The sequence below is a fragment of the Physeter macrocephalus genome, chromosome 7 (genome assembly GCF_002837175.3).
Source record: "Physeter macrocephalus isolate SW-GA chromosome 7, ASM283717v5, whole genome shotgun sequence".
Lineage (NCBI taxonomy): Eukaryota > Metazoa > Chordata > Mammalia > Artiodactyla > Physeteridae > Physeter > Physeter macrocephalus.
The window spans coordinates 79,458,101-79,477,184 of NC_041220.1; the positions used below are offsets into that span (position 1 = coordinate 79,458,101).

General features: G+C 39.0%; 1 protein-coding gene across 2 annotated transcripts in view; it reads left to right on the plus strand.

Moving 5' to 3' along the window:
• Positions 1-1,137: 1,137 nt before the first annotated feature.
• Positions 1,138-19,084, plus strand: part of SMIM14 (small integral membrane protein 14) — a 65,162-nt gene continuing 47,215 nt past the window's right edge. The window contains exon 1 of one of the 2 annotated variants that reach the window (XM_007113879.4): positions 1,138-1,388. The gene's annotated coding sequence lies outside the window, so the exon portion shown is untranslated. Of the gene's footprint in view, positions 1,389-1,414; positions 1,520-19,084 lie in introns of those variants that run through there. The other variant, XM_007113880.3, reaches the window with a different exon arrangement.

The window sequence follows — 19,084 nt, forward strand, 5'->3', positions numbered from 1 at the left end:
GCCACACCCAGCACTTGCAATATTCGAAGTCTAAATTGAGCCTTGCCCAAAGTGTAAAATACACACCCGATTTTGAAGATTTATTACAAGGTAAACATTAGTATCTCATTAATAATTTTTATATTGATTATATGTTGAAACTAATATATTGGATAATTAGGTTAAAGTGTACTATTAAAATTTTTTTAAAAAGCTCTTGCAGATGATACTGATTTGCTGAAGGTGATTCAGCTAGTTGAGGTGATTAACCAAATACTGAGGTAGAAGTCCAGGTTAGGTGAAAAGGTCAACTCCGAGTAAGGAAGACAGTTTCTTACAGCTAACCTTCACCTCTCCTGCAGGACAGGCAAATAGGCACCTTCGTGAAATCTTTGTTTGGAACTCACACTTTCATTTTACCACTAGTCCCTCTTTAAAGTCTGTCAATTCATGGACCCAAGAAAACAACAGAGTAGAAATCTCTTGGGTCCCAGGTGTTTAGCGGGGAAACTAAGAAGGTTAGAATGGGAGAGTAGGAAGCACCAACTTAGTTTACAAAGAAATGAGGTTCTTACACAAGTATTATCCTTATTTCAATCCCTAAGGTCAAAGCAACAAAGGTTTGAGCTGACTGCCTCCCAGTTCCCCACTATCTCTCGATCAGCCTTTAATACTCCTCTTGAGCTGATTTTTAGTCAGCTTTCTGGATGCACTGTTAGGGAGGGTACAGGGGAATAACTGCCAAGTTTGACGTACTGTTGTACATATAAGACTAAATCCCGATGCCCAATTTTCACCTGGGCCTGAGTGATCGAAAACAATCTCTACATGTCTCAGAAGACATCAACTTGCGCCCACGTCTACCGCTACACCCGCTATTCTAAAGACTCCGGCCGAGGAAAGCCATCAGCTTAGGCAAAGGGAGACACACTGCAGAGGACGTTGTCCACGACAGACGACACAGAGGACACACAGGCCACTTCAACAGACACGTGGCCTTCCCTCTCCACCTCAGAGCGCTCGTCTCCACCCCTCCCACCCGGAACTACAACCCCCGCGCTGCACGCCCGCACGAACCGCGTGACGCTCACGCCCGCCCCGCCTACCCGGACCTACTGGGCAGGCGCAGGGCGCGCGCATGCTCGGCAGGCCGGCTGCTGGGGGGTCTCGGGCCGCTGCAATCTGTTGCGCCGCCGCCCGCGGAAGCAGGCAGATCCGGGTCTTGTGGCTAAGAGTGACGTGGTCAGTCGAATCAAAACAGAGGAGGGGAGGAAGCAGCGGTCAGGAGCGGCGGCGGCGGCAGCGACAACCGGAGCAGCTGCAGCGTTCCGGAAGCTTCAGGCAGTCTTTCTGCCGAGGCTTGGTCCCGGCCCCCATCTTCCCCGCCCTATCGGTTGTTGTCTGGGCGGGTGAGTGTCTGCCCCTTCTCCCACCGCCGTTTGCCGGCCCACCTTCCCCTCACCCCGGTTTTTCCTGGTGGCTCCTCAGGCTCTGGCGGACTGCGACGGCTGTGGCAGAGCGGGGCTGCTTCTCGGGCTCGGTGAGTCCCCGGCTGGGCTGGCAACTCTGCACCTGGAGAAGCCCGCTGCTGCCGAGCCTGCGTCCCCCGGCGAAGAGCGAGGCGGAGAGCCTGAAATTTGGCTTTCTCTGCAGGAAACCAGAGTCGGGACTTGGCAGGGAAGTGGACGGTAGCCAGGGATGGTTTCATTTTTAGGGCAAGCAGTAAACTCGGGTGGAGGCGTATAATGGAGTAAAAAGAAGAGAGAGTCGTAGCTGGAAGGAAAACCCCACAAACCTTGAAATTCACACTATATCATTTACCTCTGTTCCTCAGCCTTTGCCGGATTTGATGAAGTCACTAGGATACGTCCTTTGTTGTGATTAATGAGACTAGAAAGCTGCCGTCCAGAAAGCGGGAGCTTTTAGCCCTTACTGTGCTGTGAATTTGAAGGATTCCATTTTTCTATTTGTTCAGTGAGTGGAACCAGAGCCGACAGTAAAGAGGTAGCACCCTTTATTGGAACAGATAAAGTGCGATAAACTGGTTACCAGAGTACCTGAAGTCTCATGTTGCCATTTAAAGCCAGTTTTCCAAAGTGGCTGTTTCTGTGTGTTTTTTTAGCCAAGATGATGTTTGTTAGCCGTAGAGAATCAGTAGGATGTTTTCAGTTGTCCTAGTTTGCAAAATCGAAGATGTGGCCTTAAGAGAATGTCTTGGCTTTTTATAAAGTCGGATGAGCTCCCTGCACGTAATACCTGTGTTTAAAGAGATCTTCCAGTTTTTGTGTTACTGTTAGAAACCATTGGCAGCTGTACGTAGAATAACTTGGATGGCGTAAGACCTTTCAGACGTAGTCTCGAAACCCTTAGGAGGCGTTCTCGCTGCCCAGTCTGTGGTGCTTGCAGGCTTGTGTTCCCTTCCCATTAGATGACCGGCCACGCAGTCATCTAGTGTTACACATCTAGTGTAACCTGCTTCGAGCCCTGCCGCTCTCCGCACTTTTCCACCGCACGAACGAGACCGGAAGACCAAACCTCCCTTTTGTCCTTAGTTTTAAAAAAAGAATTTTTTACTCCAGAGAACTCATTAATTGAGGTGTTTCTTTAGCAAACGGCAGGAAAGAAAAACGGAGCTATGTGCGAAATTGATTGTCACTTATCAAATCCAGGTCTTAGGAATTTAGACTACTTCCTTGAAGAGTATGTCCTTGTGTGGCATAACGTGGCATAACATGGACCTCTTCCTAACAAATTTCTTCTTCCATGTGTGCAACTGGGATCTTTTTTTCTTAACACCACAGTTGGAATCCTGCTGATTTACACACAAACGAAATTATGTTTTCTTGAAGTTCTTTTTTTTTTACCTTTTATGCTAACCTATAACTGAGTATTTTTGTTTATATGAAATAATTTGTGATAATTGGAGAAAATGTTGATTAAAGCAGATAAGCAAAAAAAAAGAAAATAAGTCATCAATATTCTTGCCATCCAGAGATCACTAGAATGTCAGCAGTGGTTTTATATCCTTCCAAACGTTTTTGCAGTTATGTATTTTATACAAAAATGGTATCATACTGCATATGCTTTTCTGTAACCTACTTTTCCACATAGTAGTACTTCATTTTTGAGTAACAGAGTTTAAATTTTTGCAGATAGGGACTTGTAGACCTTAACTTTTAGGAAATATTCACTGTATGTTTGCCACACCATAATAATTAAAATCGTGGTTCTAAAAGATTTCCTTTCAAATCTCTTATGATATTGTAAGATTTATGGAATTAATATGCACTGTGTGACAAGGCTTTGCTTGTTTAACTCTTGAGAGAGCAGGCACAGAATAGCCTGAGATGACAATATGGAAGTTTAAAAAGTTTTTGTTCATTTAGTGATCTGATTCAGGTAAAGGTTTAGTTCTATTCCATAGCTGCTATATACTCCAAATACTGACCCGCTGTCCAGGCTTCTGGGAGTAAGATCCTAAAAGATTTTTCTCTACTTTACACACTTAATATTCTTTATTAACATTGAGTCTTGGATGTGTGCCCATTTAGTCCAGTGCTTTATCAGTGGTGCCAAAAGAGAAGAAAGTTTCCTCTTCACCTCAACGTCAAAGGTTAAGTACATACTACAAAGTATCCTAAACATGCTAATAATGTATTGGGGTCTGTTAGTCATAAACTTAGCTAAATTTGCCTTAAGTTACAGTGTTCAATATATAGTCTAGATTTGTCCACTTCTTCCCATCCCTGCTGCTACCACCTTTGCCAGCTAACCATCTCTCACCTGGCCTACTGCAGCAACCTCCTGGTCTCCCTGCTTCCACTTTGGCTGTCCCCTTGCCACAGCCTAAGGGATCCTTTAAAATGTAAATCAGATTGTGTCACGCCTTTGTTGAAAAGCCTCTCATCACATTCAGAATGAAATCCAAACTCTTTACCAAGGTTTGCCAGGCAGTACATGTTTTGGCACTACCTTCCTCTCTTATCTTGTATCGGAATGCCTAGATGAGTTCCCAGGAGCCTGGTCATGTCAGTTTCTTCCTACATCCAGCGGCACTAGCATTGTCCCAGGAACTTGCCAGGCTTGTTCTTGCCTCAGGGCGTTTGCACTTGCTGTACCCTGTGGCTTCGATCTTTTCCCAGATCTTCCCATGGCTGATTCCATCATGTCATTCAGATCTCAGTTCAGCTGTTGTCCCTTCACGGAGATTGCCCCCACAATTATCTCACCGTTCTCTCTTATTTTCTTTATTCCATCACTGTCTGGAATTTCCTTATTTTTTGTATTCTGTCTCCTATACTAGAAGTTAAACTCTGGGAAGATGGGGACCTTGTCTGTCCTTTTCACTGCAAAGTAGGTGCTCAACGCATGTTGGTTGAATGAATAAACCTGAACACATCTGTATCACTCTTGAACGTACTATTTTAAACCAGTTCTTTCTATGGAAAAACCCTAATTTTCAGCTTCTTTTTGTAAGGCTGTACCTTGATTCTCCAACTTCAATAGTTCTTGATGTTTGGGCCAGAGAACAGTCACATTCTACTTTAGACCTATAGAATTAACCCCTGGGAGGAATTGGTCCCAGGTATCTGAATTTTCAACAAGCCTTTTAGGTGATTTGAATGCGTGTCAAAGTTTGAGAATGTGTTAATATTTTAATGGCTTTTCTCTGGGAGATTTCTTCTTGCTTTATAGTAGTAATGATAGCTGTCATTTTGGGGAACACGCTGTGTCAGGTACTATGCTAAAAACTCTTAGCATGTTTTTCATTTAACTGTAGAGCAATTCAGATGTAGGCATTCCAGCTCCCACTTTACAAATGAAAGAACTGAGACATAGTAAGTAGCAGAAAGTTGGATTTGATCCCATGTGTGTTTTCTTAATCACTGTACCCTACTGCCTCTGAAACTACAGTGTTTAGAACTGTACACAGTACTTTGGTTCTGATAGGCCATGTTTTTGTTAAGGCCAAAGTAATGTTTTCTGTCCTGTTTCCAGTCGTGTCCTTAATGAAGTCCATTGTTCTGTTGATCTTTTTGCCTGAGGTTGCATAGCTGGTAGATGACCTCAAGAAACATTCTGCAAAGGTCTTCTTGCTTTGTTGTATTGAATTTTCAGAGCCTACCAGGTTTAAAGTAAATTTGGAGTATTTTCTCCTTCCTATGCATTACCTTGCATTCCACACACCAGAAATCCATCTATCACTTTTTACCTGCTGGTATAGTCATTTGAATTCTTCCTACATTTTAAAAATTGATTTGGGTGTTTTAATATTTGGACAGCCATTGGATCATCATAAACTGAATAGATTTCTCACTGCAAGACCTCTTTCCAAATGAGTAAAAAAAAGAAAAATTTGAATTGATTGATACATTAATTTGGAGCTGTTAATCCAGAGAAATACCAGTTGTCTTTACTCTCTTCCTAGTCTTGAAGCCTGACTAACTATGTTTATCTGTCGAAGCTCAGGTCATACATGACCTTTAGCAGAGCTCTATCCTAATCCACCTCAGGACTCTGTAAAGAGCCCTTTGTGGCTCCCATCACTTCACCTTCCATATTATCAGTAAATTGTCTGTGGCTCTCTGGCCTATTCGATTGGGAGGCCCATGAGGTCAGGGAGAACCAATTAAGCAATTTGTAGCCTTGCTGATGGAATAAATAAATGAAGAAAAATCGCAACTTTACCTGTATCTGTAAAAAGCAGTACAATGCTAAAAGGAAGTACAGTATTTGTAATAATCTTTTCCCATATAATGTAATAAGACTTAGAACAATAACTTCAATAAAAGACTAAATTGTCTAAATTGATAATTAATAGTGATATATTAGTATACGAGTTGTAAAGACTTTGAAAAAAATTAGACTCCCGACTGTTACATTGTGGCTTATATTAGGATTTTTTTAAAAATTAATTAATTTATTTATTTTTGGCTGTGTTGGGTCTTCGTTTCTGTGCGAGGGCTTTCTCTAGTTGTGGCGAGCGGGGGCCACTCTTCATCGTGGTGCGCGGGCCTCTCACTGTCACGGCCTCTCTTGTTGCGGAGCACAGGCTCCAGATGCGCAGGCTCAGTAGTTGTGACTCACGGGCCTAGTTGCTCCACGGCATGTGGGATCTTCCCAGACTAGGGCTCGAACCCGTGTCCCCTGCATTGGCAGGCGGATTCTCGACCACTGCGCCACCAGGGAAGCCCTAGGATTTTTTTAAGATTGTAAAACTCCTTAGACAAATACTACTACAGGCTTGTGAGTAAAGGTATTCTTTTGGTGTGTGTTTATGTGCATATTCATATTTTGGCCCATACAAAAAGTGCTAATCATCTGAAATGGTTGGGCATATCTCAGTAGATCCTAACGTAGGTAAAGAAAAGCTTGGGCACTTCAAAGGCATTTTAAAAGAGGGCTGAAAATTATTTGAGTCTGAAATTTAAAAAAAGTTACCTGTCTGAATATCAATAACAATGGCATTTACTATTCATGGAGTATATATGCCAGCCTCTTTACTTTCTTTACATACTTTATGTTTAGCTTACACATCGGCCTTCCAAGTCAGATATTGTTACCCCAATTTACACTGGAGGAAACAGGCTCTGGTTAGGTAAGTTGCTCAAGGAAAAGCCACTGGAACTGTTGGGATTCAAACCCAATTTTCTTTGACCCAAAATTCATATACTTTATATTACAACAGTGTTGACCAGTCTTTTTGTCTTACAGAATCATGGAAGTTATAACAAGTAAACCTACTTATTCTGGCTGTCAGAATATGCTAATAGAACTACGATCATGAATAGTTTTGTTCTATTTAAACCTAAATTGGATATGCATTTCTAGTAGTCCCTCTTTTTTTTTTTTTTTTTTTTTAAACATAAGACATACTTGTTACTGAAAAGCTGCAAAGGATAGTAATATATAAAGTCAGCAACAAAAGCTATAATCCAGTCATTCAGAAGTCATCTCTGTACATGTATTTCCTTCCAGTCTTTTAAAATTCATCTTTGGTACAAATGAGATGTAATACATAAGCTTGTATTCTTTTTCGGGGGTTGTGGAGGGGGTTAACATAGTGAGCTCTTTACTGTGGCCTTAGAAAATTTCTAAACTTGATTTTAACTGGCTGCATTTTATAAGATGTTTTGAATAAACTGGTTTACTTGAAGTTTTCATTTTATGTTGGACATGAATGTAGTTTCCAGTTTTCACCATTATAAATAATGTTGTGGTGAACGATGGCTTTAAATAGTCAACCAACCAGTCTAATTATTTAAAAAGTCATAATTATGACATTTAAATGATTTGAAATGTGATTCAATCATAGTTCAGCAAGTATATATAGCATACGTATACTTGCAGTCCGAGAAAATTTACATGAGAGTTTTTAATAGAGGTTGCCTCTGAGGAGAAGAGAGTACCTTTTACTTTTGCTTTTTTTTTTTTTCTTCAACTTTCTGTATTTGAATTTTAAAATGTGATTGCTTTCAAAATTAAAAAAAATGTTTAACTCCTTGGAAAAGTGTATATTTTTCTATACTAAAACCAATTTTTAGGTGTGTAGTAGGGCTTATATTTTGTTTATAACATTTTAAACTTCATTGCTTTTGTTTTGAAGAAAGTTACCTTCTTGTTGCTTATTTTCATATTGAATTTTCATTTCCTTTTTTAAATTTAGGTTAAAGAACAGATGTGAGTCTCAGTTTTGTAAAAATACAGAATAAAGCTGGGTTTTGCTTGACTGCACTCATTGACAAGTATTACAGGTGCAGCACTTTCAAATTTTAACAGCTAATAAAGATGCTTCAAATCAAGTTAGGGATATAGTAAGCATCTACTTCGTAAACGAAGACTTAGAGGACAGTGTTCTGGTTGCTATCTTGTTTTAGCTTACACTTTTAAAAAATAGTAATTTTTTCAAATAGTATGTATTTGGTTGCTTTGTACACTGGGCAAAGGTAATGTAGAAGAAACTGACTTGCTTGAAATTTAGAAGACTTTTTTTCCTGTGGTGCTTACTCAAGTTTCATTTTTTTTTAATAACATTGCTTTCTTTATCACAGAGGTTCTAAGCGTTTTTCCTGTCATCATGAATGGTATTGACGTGCATCTACGTGCAGATGTGTCATCTAGGCTATAGCATGGGTGAGAGAAGCTGTGAGTTACCTGAGTTGGGAGAGCAGTAGCCATAACTCCTCTCTGCTTCCAAAAATCATATAGGCAAGGAAGTGAATGGGAGTGATACTGAGAAAAAGTCTTGATTCTGCTCTAGCTTATTTGAATGGTGTAAATCATTCACAGATTTGTAACATCACTTGTGATATACCTCAGAATTTCAGAACATACTAGTATTTTGTAATACAGCTATTGAAAGCTGGTTTTTAACATTTGTAAGTAATTTATGTCCACTATGACTTGGGGTCACAGAATATGGAATTTTTATATCATCTGTTGAATTTTTCTGTTTCTGACTTATGAAACACAGCCTTTTTTCCTGAGTTTAAAAATTTTTATTCAGAATATGACTAAGTAGGGGCTTCCGGGGTGGCGCAGTGGTTGAGAGTCGGCCTGCCGATGCAGGGGACACGGGTTCGTGCCCCGGTCCGGGAAGATCTCACATGCCGCGGAGCGGCTGGGCCCGTGAGCCATGGCCGCTGAGCCTGCGCGTCCGGAGCCTGTGCTCTGCAACGGGAGAGGCCACAACAGTAAGAGGCCCGCGTACCACAAAAAAAAAAAGAATATGACTAAGTAGTACTCGAGTAGAAATTTCAGAAAATACTTTTAGAAGATGAAACTTTGGGTTAAAATATTGAATATAAACAAAAATGATTCAGTTGGAAAGTTTTCCTTTGTTTGACCATTTATAATAAATTTTACCCCTGGATCTTGAGAGAATCTATGAGATTGTTTAAGAGCAAATAACAGCTAAGGAAGGACAGGAAATTTGTAGGTGAGGGACCAAGGTTCAGAACAGAAGACTTCTTTCTTCCCTTTCACTTTTATGCAGAAGAGTGATAGCTGAGCCCCAGGAGAATACAAACACCCCAAAGCAGTATACAGAGAACTTGGGCTGAAGGTTGAAGGTACATTTCAAATCTAAGGGCTTAAGAGTTATTGGCTCAGAGCATTTTACAGTTTATAAAGCACTCTTACAAATTCTCACTTGATGAACAGCCCTTTAAAATAATAGTTTCAATTATCACTCTTGTTTTATAGATAATCTGAAGTCACAGGCTAATTTATCCATTTCTCTGTGGTGCCGTAACTTAAGTCATTTATCTGAGATATATTCTTTCTGCTATCCCATGCTGTTTTTAGCAAGTGTTGCCTAAGGTGATTCCTAGAATACAATCAAATACAGGTAAGGGAAAAAAGGGTCGCAGAGGAAAGTAAAGGTAATGTCTAAGATGTAAGAAAATAGGGTCACATTAATGGGGAATTCCAGAAAAGTGGTGGCAGCCCTGGGGTGGACCTTTAACAGAGTCCTGTTCTGCAGAGACATCAAGGAATTGAGGTAAGGAAATTCTAAATAATCTTGAAGAGTTCAGCTTTTTTTTTTTTTTTTTTAAGAGTTCAGCTTTTAATAAAAATGGGATAGAAGTTAAGTTAGTTAAGTAGTTCTCCTTTTGATCTTTCTCCAGAGAGATTATCACAGAAGTCATTTGTCTGTGACATTTATTTTGGTCATTAATTATGTACTGGTGTGTGATTACATTATTATATGAATGAATTATAATTAATAATTAACTTGATTGCAAGCTCTTGGAGTGGGGGCATGCCTTTTATTTCTTCTGTATCCTCCTCTGAACTCTTCTGCTAGTTACCTAGTCCCCTGGGGACTTGTTAGATACAGCCTTTTCAGGAAAGGAGAAATGAGAGAAGACATGGGTTTGAAGCCCACCTCTACTGCGTGACTTTGGGTAAGTCACTGACACTCTCTGGGCCTCAGTTCTTTCCTCTTTAAATGAGTGGATGAGAACTGGTGCATCCCCAGAGTTTTAAGAGTAACACTTGTAAAGTTTTGGTTTGTTGAGTATAAATAAAGACTTAGCATCCTCTAATCTGTACCTTATCAATACAGTGATATCTTGCACAGGCCTCCTGGTCATACTGACCTTGTTTCTTCTATAAGTTCCCATTCCCATTCTATGAAAACTGAACATTTTGTTGTCATTCTTTCTAGCCTGCTCTAGTCTCTTCCTTTGGAATAGTATGCCCCCTGAAAGATGTATCTATAAGTTTTTTGTTATCCTGTAAAAATGTTTTATGGTAAGATTTTCAGAGGTGGTTTTTATTGTAGTTTTCTCTTGTAAATAGCTAATTCTAGATGGGCCTGTTGACTTGAAAAAAATGTACAACGTAAGAGCTGTGAGTTTAGTTTATTCAGTGTCTTACTGAGGACTATAGCATGGGAGACAGCCTCTCAGGTAGCTCTGAGGAGCCGTTCCAACGAGGTAAGGGAAGAGCTGGTGTGTGTGTGTGTGTGTGTGTGTGTGTGTGTATGTAGTTATTTCTTCACACTAATAAATCAAAAAAACAAGACCCAGATTTTATATATATATATATGTATATACATATATATATGTTTATATATATATATGTGTTTATATATATATATGTGTATATATATATATATATATATATATACATATACATATATAGTCAAGTGAAAGGTTACTGCTAGTCACAAGGATCAGATATCTCAATTTTAGTGCTTTTCTGTGCATGGGAAGATGCAAGAATCTGGGGTCATTGGAATTCTTCCTTAGATGTGCATTTTTGACTTATCTAGGGGCCCATAAATCCAAAACACAGAATGCTTCATCCTAAATTCTTTCAGTGTGTACTTATAGGTCAGCAATGGTTGTGGCTAATGATTTGATCCTTATAGAACTGGAGTGATAGGCAACATTCTTTGTTTACAAACAATATAGGGTCACCCTATTGGATCAATTTGGGAGTATTATAAGGAATTTGTAACTGTAATTGCTTGGCTATTAATGTGAATTTTAAAAATTTGTCATGACAGGGACTTCCCTGGTGGCGCAGTGGTTAAGAATCCGCCTGCCAATGCAGGGGACACGGGTTCGAGCCCTGGTCCGGGAAGATCCCACATGCCATGGAGCAACTAAGCCCGTGCGCCACAACTACTGAGCCTGCACTGTAGAGCCCACGAGCCACAACTACTGAGCCCACGCGCCGCAACTACTGAAGCCCGCGTGCCTAGAGCCTGTGCTCCACAGCAAGAGAAGCCACCGCAGCGAGAAGCGCGCGCACTGCAATGAAGAGTAGCCCCTGTTTGCCGCAGCTAGAGAAAGCCTGCGTGCAGCAACAAAGACCCAAAGCAGCTAAAAACATAAATAAATAAAAATAAAATAAATAAATAAAAATTTGTCATGATAGAATTCAAGAAGTCTTAACTCCTAAGCATAGAGAATTATGGTATTTAAGGTACATAATGGGGTTTATTTCAACATTTAAATTTTTAAAATAACTTTAACTTCCCAGGCATAGCTTTAGCAGTTTTTAACAAATAACAGTTGACTGATTTGAATTTGAGTCTGTATCCTTTCCTTGCCCTCTTCCCATCAGAGAATCAGATGCAATTGTAGTTTAAGAGAAAAGTATGTCACTAATAAGAAGTATTAGGAAGTTAGTTGATGGTTATCTCATTTCTGTACTGCTCTAAAGTTGTGTTTATAAGAGTGAAACAAGTATAACTAGCATGATTGGTCATATGTGACAGATGTGGAATGAGTCTTGGTCAGGAATTTACATTGTGGCTTTCTGTCCAAGATCTGGCTCATACTGGATGGATGTGTGATCATGGTCAAATTGCTAGCTTATCTGAACCTATTTTCCTCATTTAAAAACGGATAATTTTCCTGCTTTGACTTTGTCAGAAGGGCTGTTGTTAAGATATGAAAGTAGTTAGAAAGCTACAGGCTATGGCTATGTTTGATTGAGATCCATTTCTGATAAAAAGAATAAAGCAAATGAATATGTTACAAAGAAGTATTGTATATGAGTGAATTTGAACACCTTATTGCATTGAGATGTTGAGTCATTTGATAAAAGTAATCCCAACAACTAATTACAGCATGTTAGTACATAGTACAGTAATGATAGTATTACTGAAATTGATAGGCAAATATTTTGTTCTCCCTGTTTAATATGAAAGGTAGCCAGAGTTTTGGGATAGCTCTGCTCATTTGGTTAATCAGTTTTCTAATTGGCTACTGGGTAAAAACTTGGGATCAGAAAGCTATTTATAGAAAAAATATATTTTTTAGAGGTGAGTAATTACCCCTTTGATATAATTGGGAATAAGTTTAAAAATAGACAGCAAACTCAAGTGTAGTCTCCCTGAATGTCTGGGGGGCAGTTCCAGCAGTTTCTGGCACATATGTTTCACTTTCTTGGTTTTATAACTTTGGAGCTTTAATGAATAGCACTGACGCTTTTTAGATAAAAATGCATAGAATGCTTCTTCTGAGTTCCCCATTTCACTGACTAGCATCTCTGTTTTCTGTCTTATAAAAACAGATTGCATGCATTCTAAATTATTACTCTGTATTTTGCCCTTGCTCTGGGTTTTTATTTTTTATTATTTTTTAAGATTTTTGTTTTTGATGTGGACTATTTTTAAAGTCTTTATTAAATTTTGTTACAATATTGCTTCTGTTTTATGCTTTGGTTTTTCTCCCCTGAGGCATGTGGGATCGTAGCTCCCCGACCAGGGATCGAACCCGCACCACCCCCTGCACTGGAAGGCGAAGTCCTAACTACTGCATCACCAGGGAAGTCCCTGTTTTTAATTTTTAAATGGGAAGAGTTTTGATACTGTTCTTGATCACTGTAAAGATTTGGCTATTTGGAAGAGTGATTTTATCATAAATCACCTTCTTAAAATTACGGTAGAAAGATAGTTTTCATCCTCTGACCTTGAGTTAGGTTTGGTTATCCCTACTTTCTCAAGAAGAGCCCTATGTTTGCGTGGGGAGGAAGAAGAGTTTTTGTTTTGTTTGTCTATAAAAATGTATTTCTAAAGAACTTAGGTATGTTTGAAATTTTTGGTACTGAAAGGTAGAATAGTATCATGCATCCGTATGTACCCATAAACTGGCTTCAACAGTTATTCAGCTTATGGCTGTTTTATTTCATCCATACCACCCCCTTTGGACGATGATTTTCAACTGGATTCCAGGCATAAAATCTCTTTTAACTGGAAATACATAGTGAGATCTCTCAGAGATAATGACTCTTTTCAGATGTGTCATTTGACTTTGTAGTTATGTTAAAAAAAAATTAGTAATTCCTAAATGACATTTAATCCAGTCAGTGTTCAAAGTTCCTGGTTGTTTCATAATTGTCCTTTTGCTAGGTTAGTTTGAATCAGCATTCAGACAAGGTCTCTACGTGGCATTTGATTGTTAATCTCTTAAATTTCTTCAACTGTAAGTGTATCCCTGCCATCTCTTAAAAGTTTTGTCTATTTACTTTTTACCACTATTTATTGAAAAATCTGAGTTTTCCTTAGTTTTGCTGCATCCAACATTTTTCCTGATTTACAAGAGTTAATATATAATCATTATATGATATTGAAAGATAAAATATACAAAATGAAAACTAAAATCCTGTCACCCAGAGATACCCAATGATAGTTTTGGTATGTTTTCTTTCAACTTTTTTGAGTGTGGTTTTTTTTTGTGCTATTTAAATATGTGCATGTGCTTTGCTTATTTTTATATCCTATTTAATATACTTTTGTGTTGTGTTTATTTCCCCATGTCATTATGGAGGAAAATGAAACATTTGGCTGCATAATACTTCACAGTATGTGTCATAATTTAAATATTTCCTTTTAGCCAGAAATTTAGATTGTCCCAATTTTTCACTATGATAAAGCTATGATAACCATGTTAGTGCATAAATCTTTGTATTTCAGATTTTTAAAAATTTTTAAATTTTTGGTCGTGCCACATGGCATGCGGGATCTTAGTTCCCTGACCAGGGATCCAACCTGCACCCGCTGCAGTGGAAGTGTGAGTCTTAACCACTGGACTGCCAGGGAAGTCCCTCAGATTTTTTTTAAATGATAGAACCTTAGAAGTGGAATTATTCACAGGACATGAACATTTTTTGACTTCTGGATTCACATTTCCATAAAAGTTATAGCTTGTGATCTCAAATGCAGTCTCCACTTTAAGAGTCTTTTTGTATATGCTCCATGTTATTAAGATGTCTTTGCTTGTCGTATTAATGGAATGTGGTTTTTTTAAAAATTCTTTGGCTCTTTTAATTATATTTGAGAATTTTTTTATGCACACATTTTTATGTTGTAAGTTTGTTGATATTTTTCATTGTGTGTATCTTTAGGAAATTCTTCCACTAGAGGTCAAATAAATATTCACCTAAATTGTCTTCTGGAATCGCTGATGGGTGTTTTTTCCTTCTTAATTGCTAGCAGATTTTCATAGGGACCATTTATTAAAATGTTGATCCTGTCCTCATTTATTTGTAATTCAAGTTTTGATATATAAATATATATATGGTTGGTATGTTCAGAAAATTCTAGAAAAAAGAATTGATTTCCTATTTACTGGGTTGTAATATTATCTCTTACCTCTCTCCTCCCTCCACCCTCTTTTTTCTGCCTTCCATCTATAGTATGTATCCAGACGTCTTTGATTCTGAATGTGCCTTGGGAAAAAACCTGAAAGAAAACTAGTCTCATCTTCATCTGTTTTCTTTTATTTTCCTTGTTTTATGTGTATTTTTTAAATGAATTTTAAAATGAATTCCCATTTGCTTTTATTTTAAACTCAATTTACCAAACATTACCAAAACATTATACCAACATTAGTAGTTTGTGATATATACTCTGTTGTTTCAGTATTTTGATTCTCTTAATTGTTAAAGCTTCCACCAGAGAATGAGTAGAGGAAGGGAAAGGTAAAACATTGAAAACTGATTTTACAAAGAATGATTACCCAGATTTAGGGCAAACGTTGACTTTAGAAGTATCCATTGTATAGTCTGTTTATATACTTGGTCATTTCTCACTGATAATGGGATTTGGTTTATTTTGTAACACATTCACTTACAGAGAGTTTAGAATACCTTTTTTTTTTTTTTTTTTTTTTTGCGGTACGTGGGCCTCTCACCGTTGTGGCCTCTCCCGTTGCGGAGCACAGGCTCCGGACGCGCAGGCTCAGCGGCCATGGCTCACGGGCCCAGCCGCTCCGCGGCATGTGGAATCTTCCCAGACCAGAGCACGAACCCTCATCCCCTGCATCGGCAGGCGGACTCTCAACCACTGCGCCACCAGGGAAGCCTTAGAATACCTTTTAAAATATATTAATTCTAACCAAGAAATTCAGTGATGATGGAAGGTCAAATAGAGGGTTAAAATAATTTAGCATGTTCAGTTCAAGAGAAAAATTGAAATGTAATTATTTGTCCCTAGAGCTAATGCTACTGGTACGGGAAGAACAAGACGCTTACTCTAAGGTTATTCTTTTTTTTTTTTTTTTTTTTTTTTTTGTGGTATGCGGGCCTCCCTCTGCTGCGGCCTCTCCCGTTGCGGAGCACAGGCTCCGGACGCGCAGGCTCAGCGGCCATGGCTCACGGGCCCAGCCGCTCCGCGGCATGTGGGATCCTCCCAGACCGGGGCGCGAACCCGGTTCCCCTGCATTGGCAGGCAGACGCGCAACCACTGCGCCACCAGGGAAGCCCTAAGGTTATTCTTTTTAAAAGTTAGTATTTTTTGAGTAATTCAGAAGACACAAAGCAGCATACAGTGAAAAGTTTCTTTACTACTTCTGTCCCCTAAATGCTTAGGCCCTCTTTGAGAGGCAACCAGTTATATAATTATTTTTTAATACTAAATTCTTATGGTTTTAAACCATTTGCAAGCATCCATAGAAGAAAATTTATCTGTGAGTTACTAATGCAAGGAAGTTCGGCATCAACCTTTAGTATTTATTTTGGATAGAATCTTTTGTTTATATGTGTATGTAAATGTTTACATATGCGTACAAATTCATGTACCCATATGTAAATATGTGATTTGATTTAAAAAGTAAAATATAGAAAATTAGGAAAACAAGAAGAAAAAACATTTGATAACCTTAACAGAACCAAGTATAATCAATTTAATGTAGAATACTTCTTCCCTAGGTTTAAGTTCTAGACACACAGTAATTTTACATACTTTTTTTCCCGTAACTACAAGAATTTCACGTTGAGCGTACTGGGTTTCTGACTCATTTCTTATGAGGGATATGAATTTCTTAGTTATATTGCTCTTGGAAGCTGGAGCAGGGAACTAACCCTTATTGAAGACAAGAGGAAATGAGAGGTTGGCAAGAGTAGGGAGGTTAAATAAGGGTACATATTTTTATAATTCAACCTTGAGAAAAATAAAGGAAAAATCAAGCTGCAGTATTTCTGGGTTCTTAGAACTGATTGCTCTTTTTTTGATTTTTTTTGTTTGTTTTTTTAGGGAGGATTGGATCTGAGATGTGTAGAGGATAAGCTGACATTTTATTGTTTTGAATGCTTGCGTGGAAAAACAGAAATGCCTAATACACAGTACTCTGCCCTAATCAAAATTAATTTATAAACTTCTTGGTAGAATTTCTTTGTGGGCTATCCCCTAAAGTTTCTGGAGAACAATGAATGTTTGTGGAATTAATAGTACCTTACCCAGGACTTGGCGGTCCAGTGGTTAAGACTCCACGCTTCCACTGCAGAGGGCGCAGGTTTGATCCCTGGTTGGGGAACTACGATCCTGCATCCCATGCGGCATGGCTAAAACCAAAAACCAAAAACCAAAAATAGTACATTACCCAGTATTACTAACTTAAGTAAAATGTCAGTGCTGATCTTTTTTTTTTTTTTTTTTTTGGCGTGCTGTGCTGCATGTGGGATCTTAGTTCCCCAAACTGGTGCCCCCTGCATTGGAAGCGCAGACTCTCAACCACTGGATCACCAGGGAAGTCCTAATCTATTTCTTTTTATCATTTATAAGGACTTTCCTAGGATCACCTGGAAGTAGTGGTAGTCTGTTTTGTCTCCTCTGTTTTGTAGGCTTTCCTTGTTTTTTTGTTGTTGTTGTTTTGTTTTTTTAATGTCCTTGACAGTTTTGAAGCATATTGGTTAGATATTTTGTAGAATTCCCCTCAATTTGGATTTGATTTTTCTCATGATGAGATTTGGTATTATGGTTTTGGGGAAGAATACCACAGAGGTGAAATGCCCTTGTCATCACATCATGTCAAAGGGTATGTGATATCAACATGACATATTAACATGATGTTTACCTTGATCTTTTGGTTAAGATAGGGTTTGCTAGGTTTCTCTACTATAAAGTTACCTTCTTCTGAATTCTATTCTTTAGAAGTGAGTCACTAAGTCTAGTCCACGTTCAAGGGTGAGTGAGGGTTAAGCTTCACCTCCTAGAGGGTGATAAATCTACTAATATTAATTGGAATTCTATAAGGAAGATTTGTCCCTTTCCCTCCTCCTGCTTTCCCCTCCCTCTGTGGGAGTATTTTAAAGCAAACCACAGATAACACACATCATTAATAAGAATGTTTTTATAGTTCTTGATACATATTGCCAAATCCCTGAAGGGTTGTAGATGTTAACTGTAGGACTAGCAATGTATGACTGAATTTTCATGGTACTTTTTTGGTGTTTTTCTTTTAGGTGAAAGGTTACATTTTTTTTTAGAAGTGAATTTTTAAAAGAATTTATTCATTTTTGGCTGCTCTGGGTCTTCACTGAGGAGCACGGGCTCTTTGTTGTGGTGAGCAGGCTTCTCTAGTTGCGGCACGCAGGCTCTGGAGTACACGGGCATAGTAGTTGTGGCTCGTGGGCTTAGTTGCGGTATGGTGTCTTAGTTCCCTGACCAGGGATCGAACCTGGGCCCCTTGCATGGGCAGCATGGAATCTTAACCACTGGACTGGACCACCAGGGAAGCCCCAAAAGTTTACATTTTAATTTGCATTTATTTGATTTACTTAGGGTGACCTTTTAAAATGTTTATTAATTAGCTGTAGCACCTCTTTTTTTTTTTTTCCCCCTCTCACTGCCGTGGCCTCTCGTGCCGCAGAGCACAGGCTCCGGACGCGCAAGCTCAGCGGCCATGGCTCACGGGCCCAGCCGCTTCGCGGCATGTGGGATCTTCCCGGACCGGGGCACGAACCCGCGTCCCCTGCATCGGCAGGCGGACTTTCAACCACTGCGCCACCAGGGAAGCCCCTGTAGCACCTCTTTTGGGAATTATCTTTTCCGTTGGTCTTTACCTATTTTAAATATTTTTTAGAGACTTTCTTGGCTATTTTAACTCTTTTGTCTCTTAGACTTAAGAGATTTATTTACCATTTTCCTTACTGGCCCTTTTTTTTTTTTTTTTTTTTGTGTGTGTGTGTGTGTGCGGTACGCGGGCCTCTCACTGTTGTGGCCTCTCCCTACGCGGAGCACAGGCTCTGGACGTGCAGGCCCAGCGGCCATGGCTCACGGGCCCAGCCGCTTCGCGGTATGTGGGATCTTCCCGGACCGCGGCACAAACCCGCGTCCCCTGCATCGGCAGGCGGACTCGCAACCACTGTGCCACCAGGGAAGCCCCCACTCGTTAAGTTTGATGTATTTTCTTCCAGTCCTTTTGTATGCATCATACTTTAATTTTAAAAAATAGACAACTATTCCACCATTTCTGAATAGTTCATGGTTTAAGATGGCACCTTTATCATATTCTAAATTCTAAATAGTCCATGGTTTAAAATAGCACCATTTTAGAAACACAGCTGAAGATTTTGGCTCTGATTTTTACTAAGAAATTTCAGACAGCAAACTAGGAAATATTTCAGAGTGACAATATGTATAAAATCAAACCTTTGAATATGTAATCTCTCACTGAAAACTATATTTCAGGTTATTACACCTGTGCCATATGTACAACATAGTAGTCCTTTGAAGTTCCTGTTTTCTGGAATAAATGACTTTAATTTTCTTGTCCATAAATAACAAATAAGTAATTCTTGCTTAAAAGATTCAAATAACAAAGGAACATATAATGATTCCATTTATATGAATTGTTTGTAATAG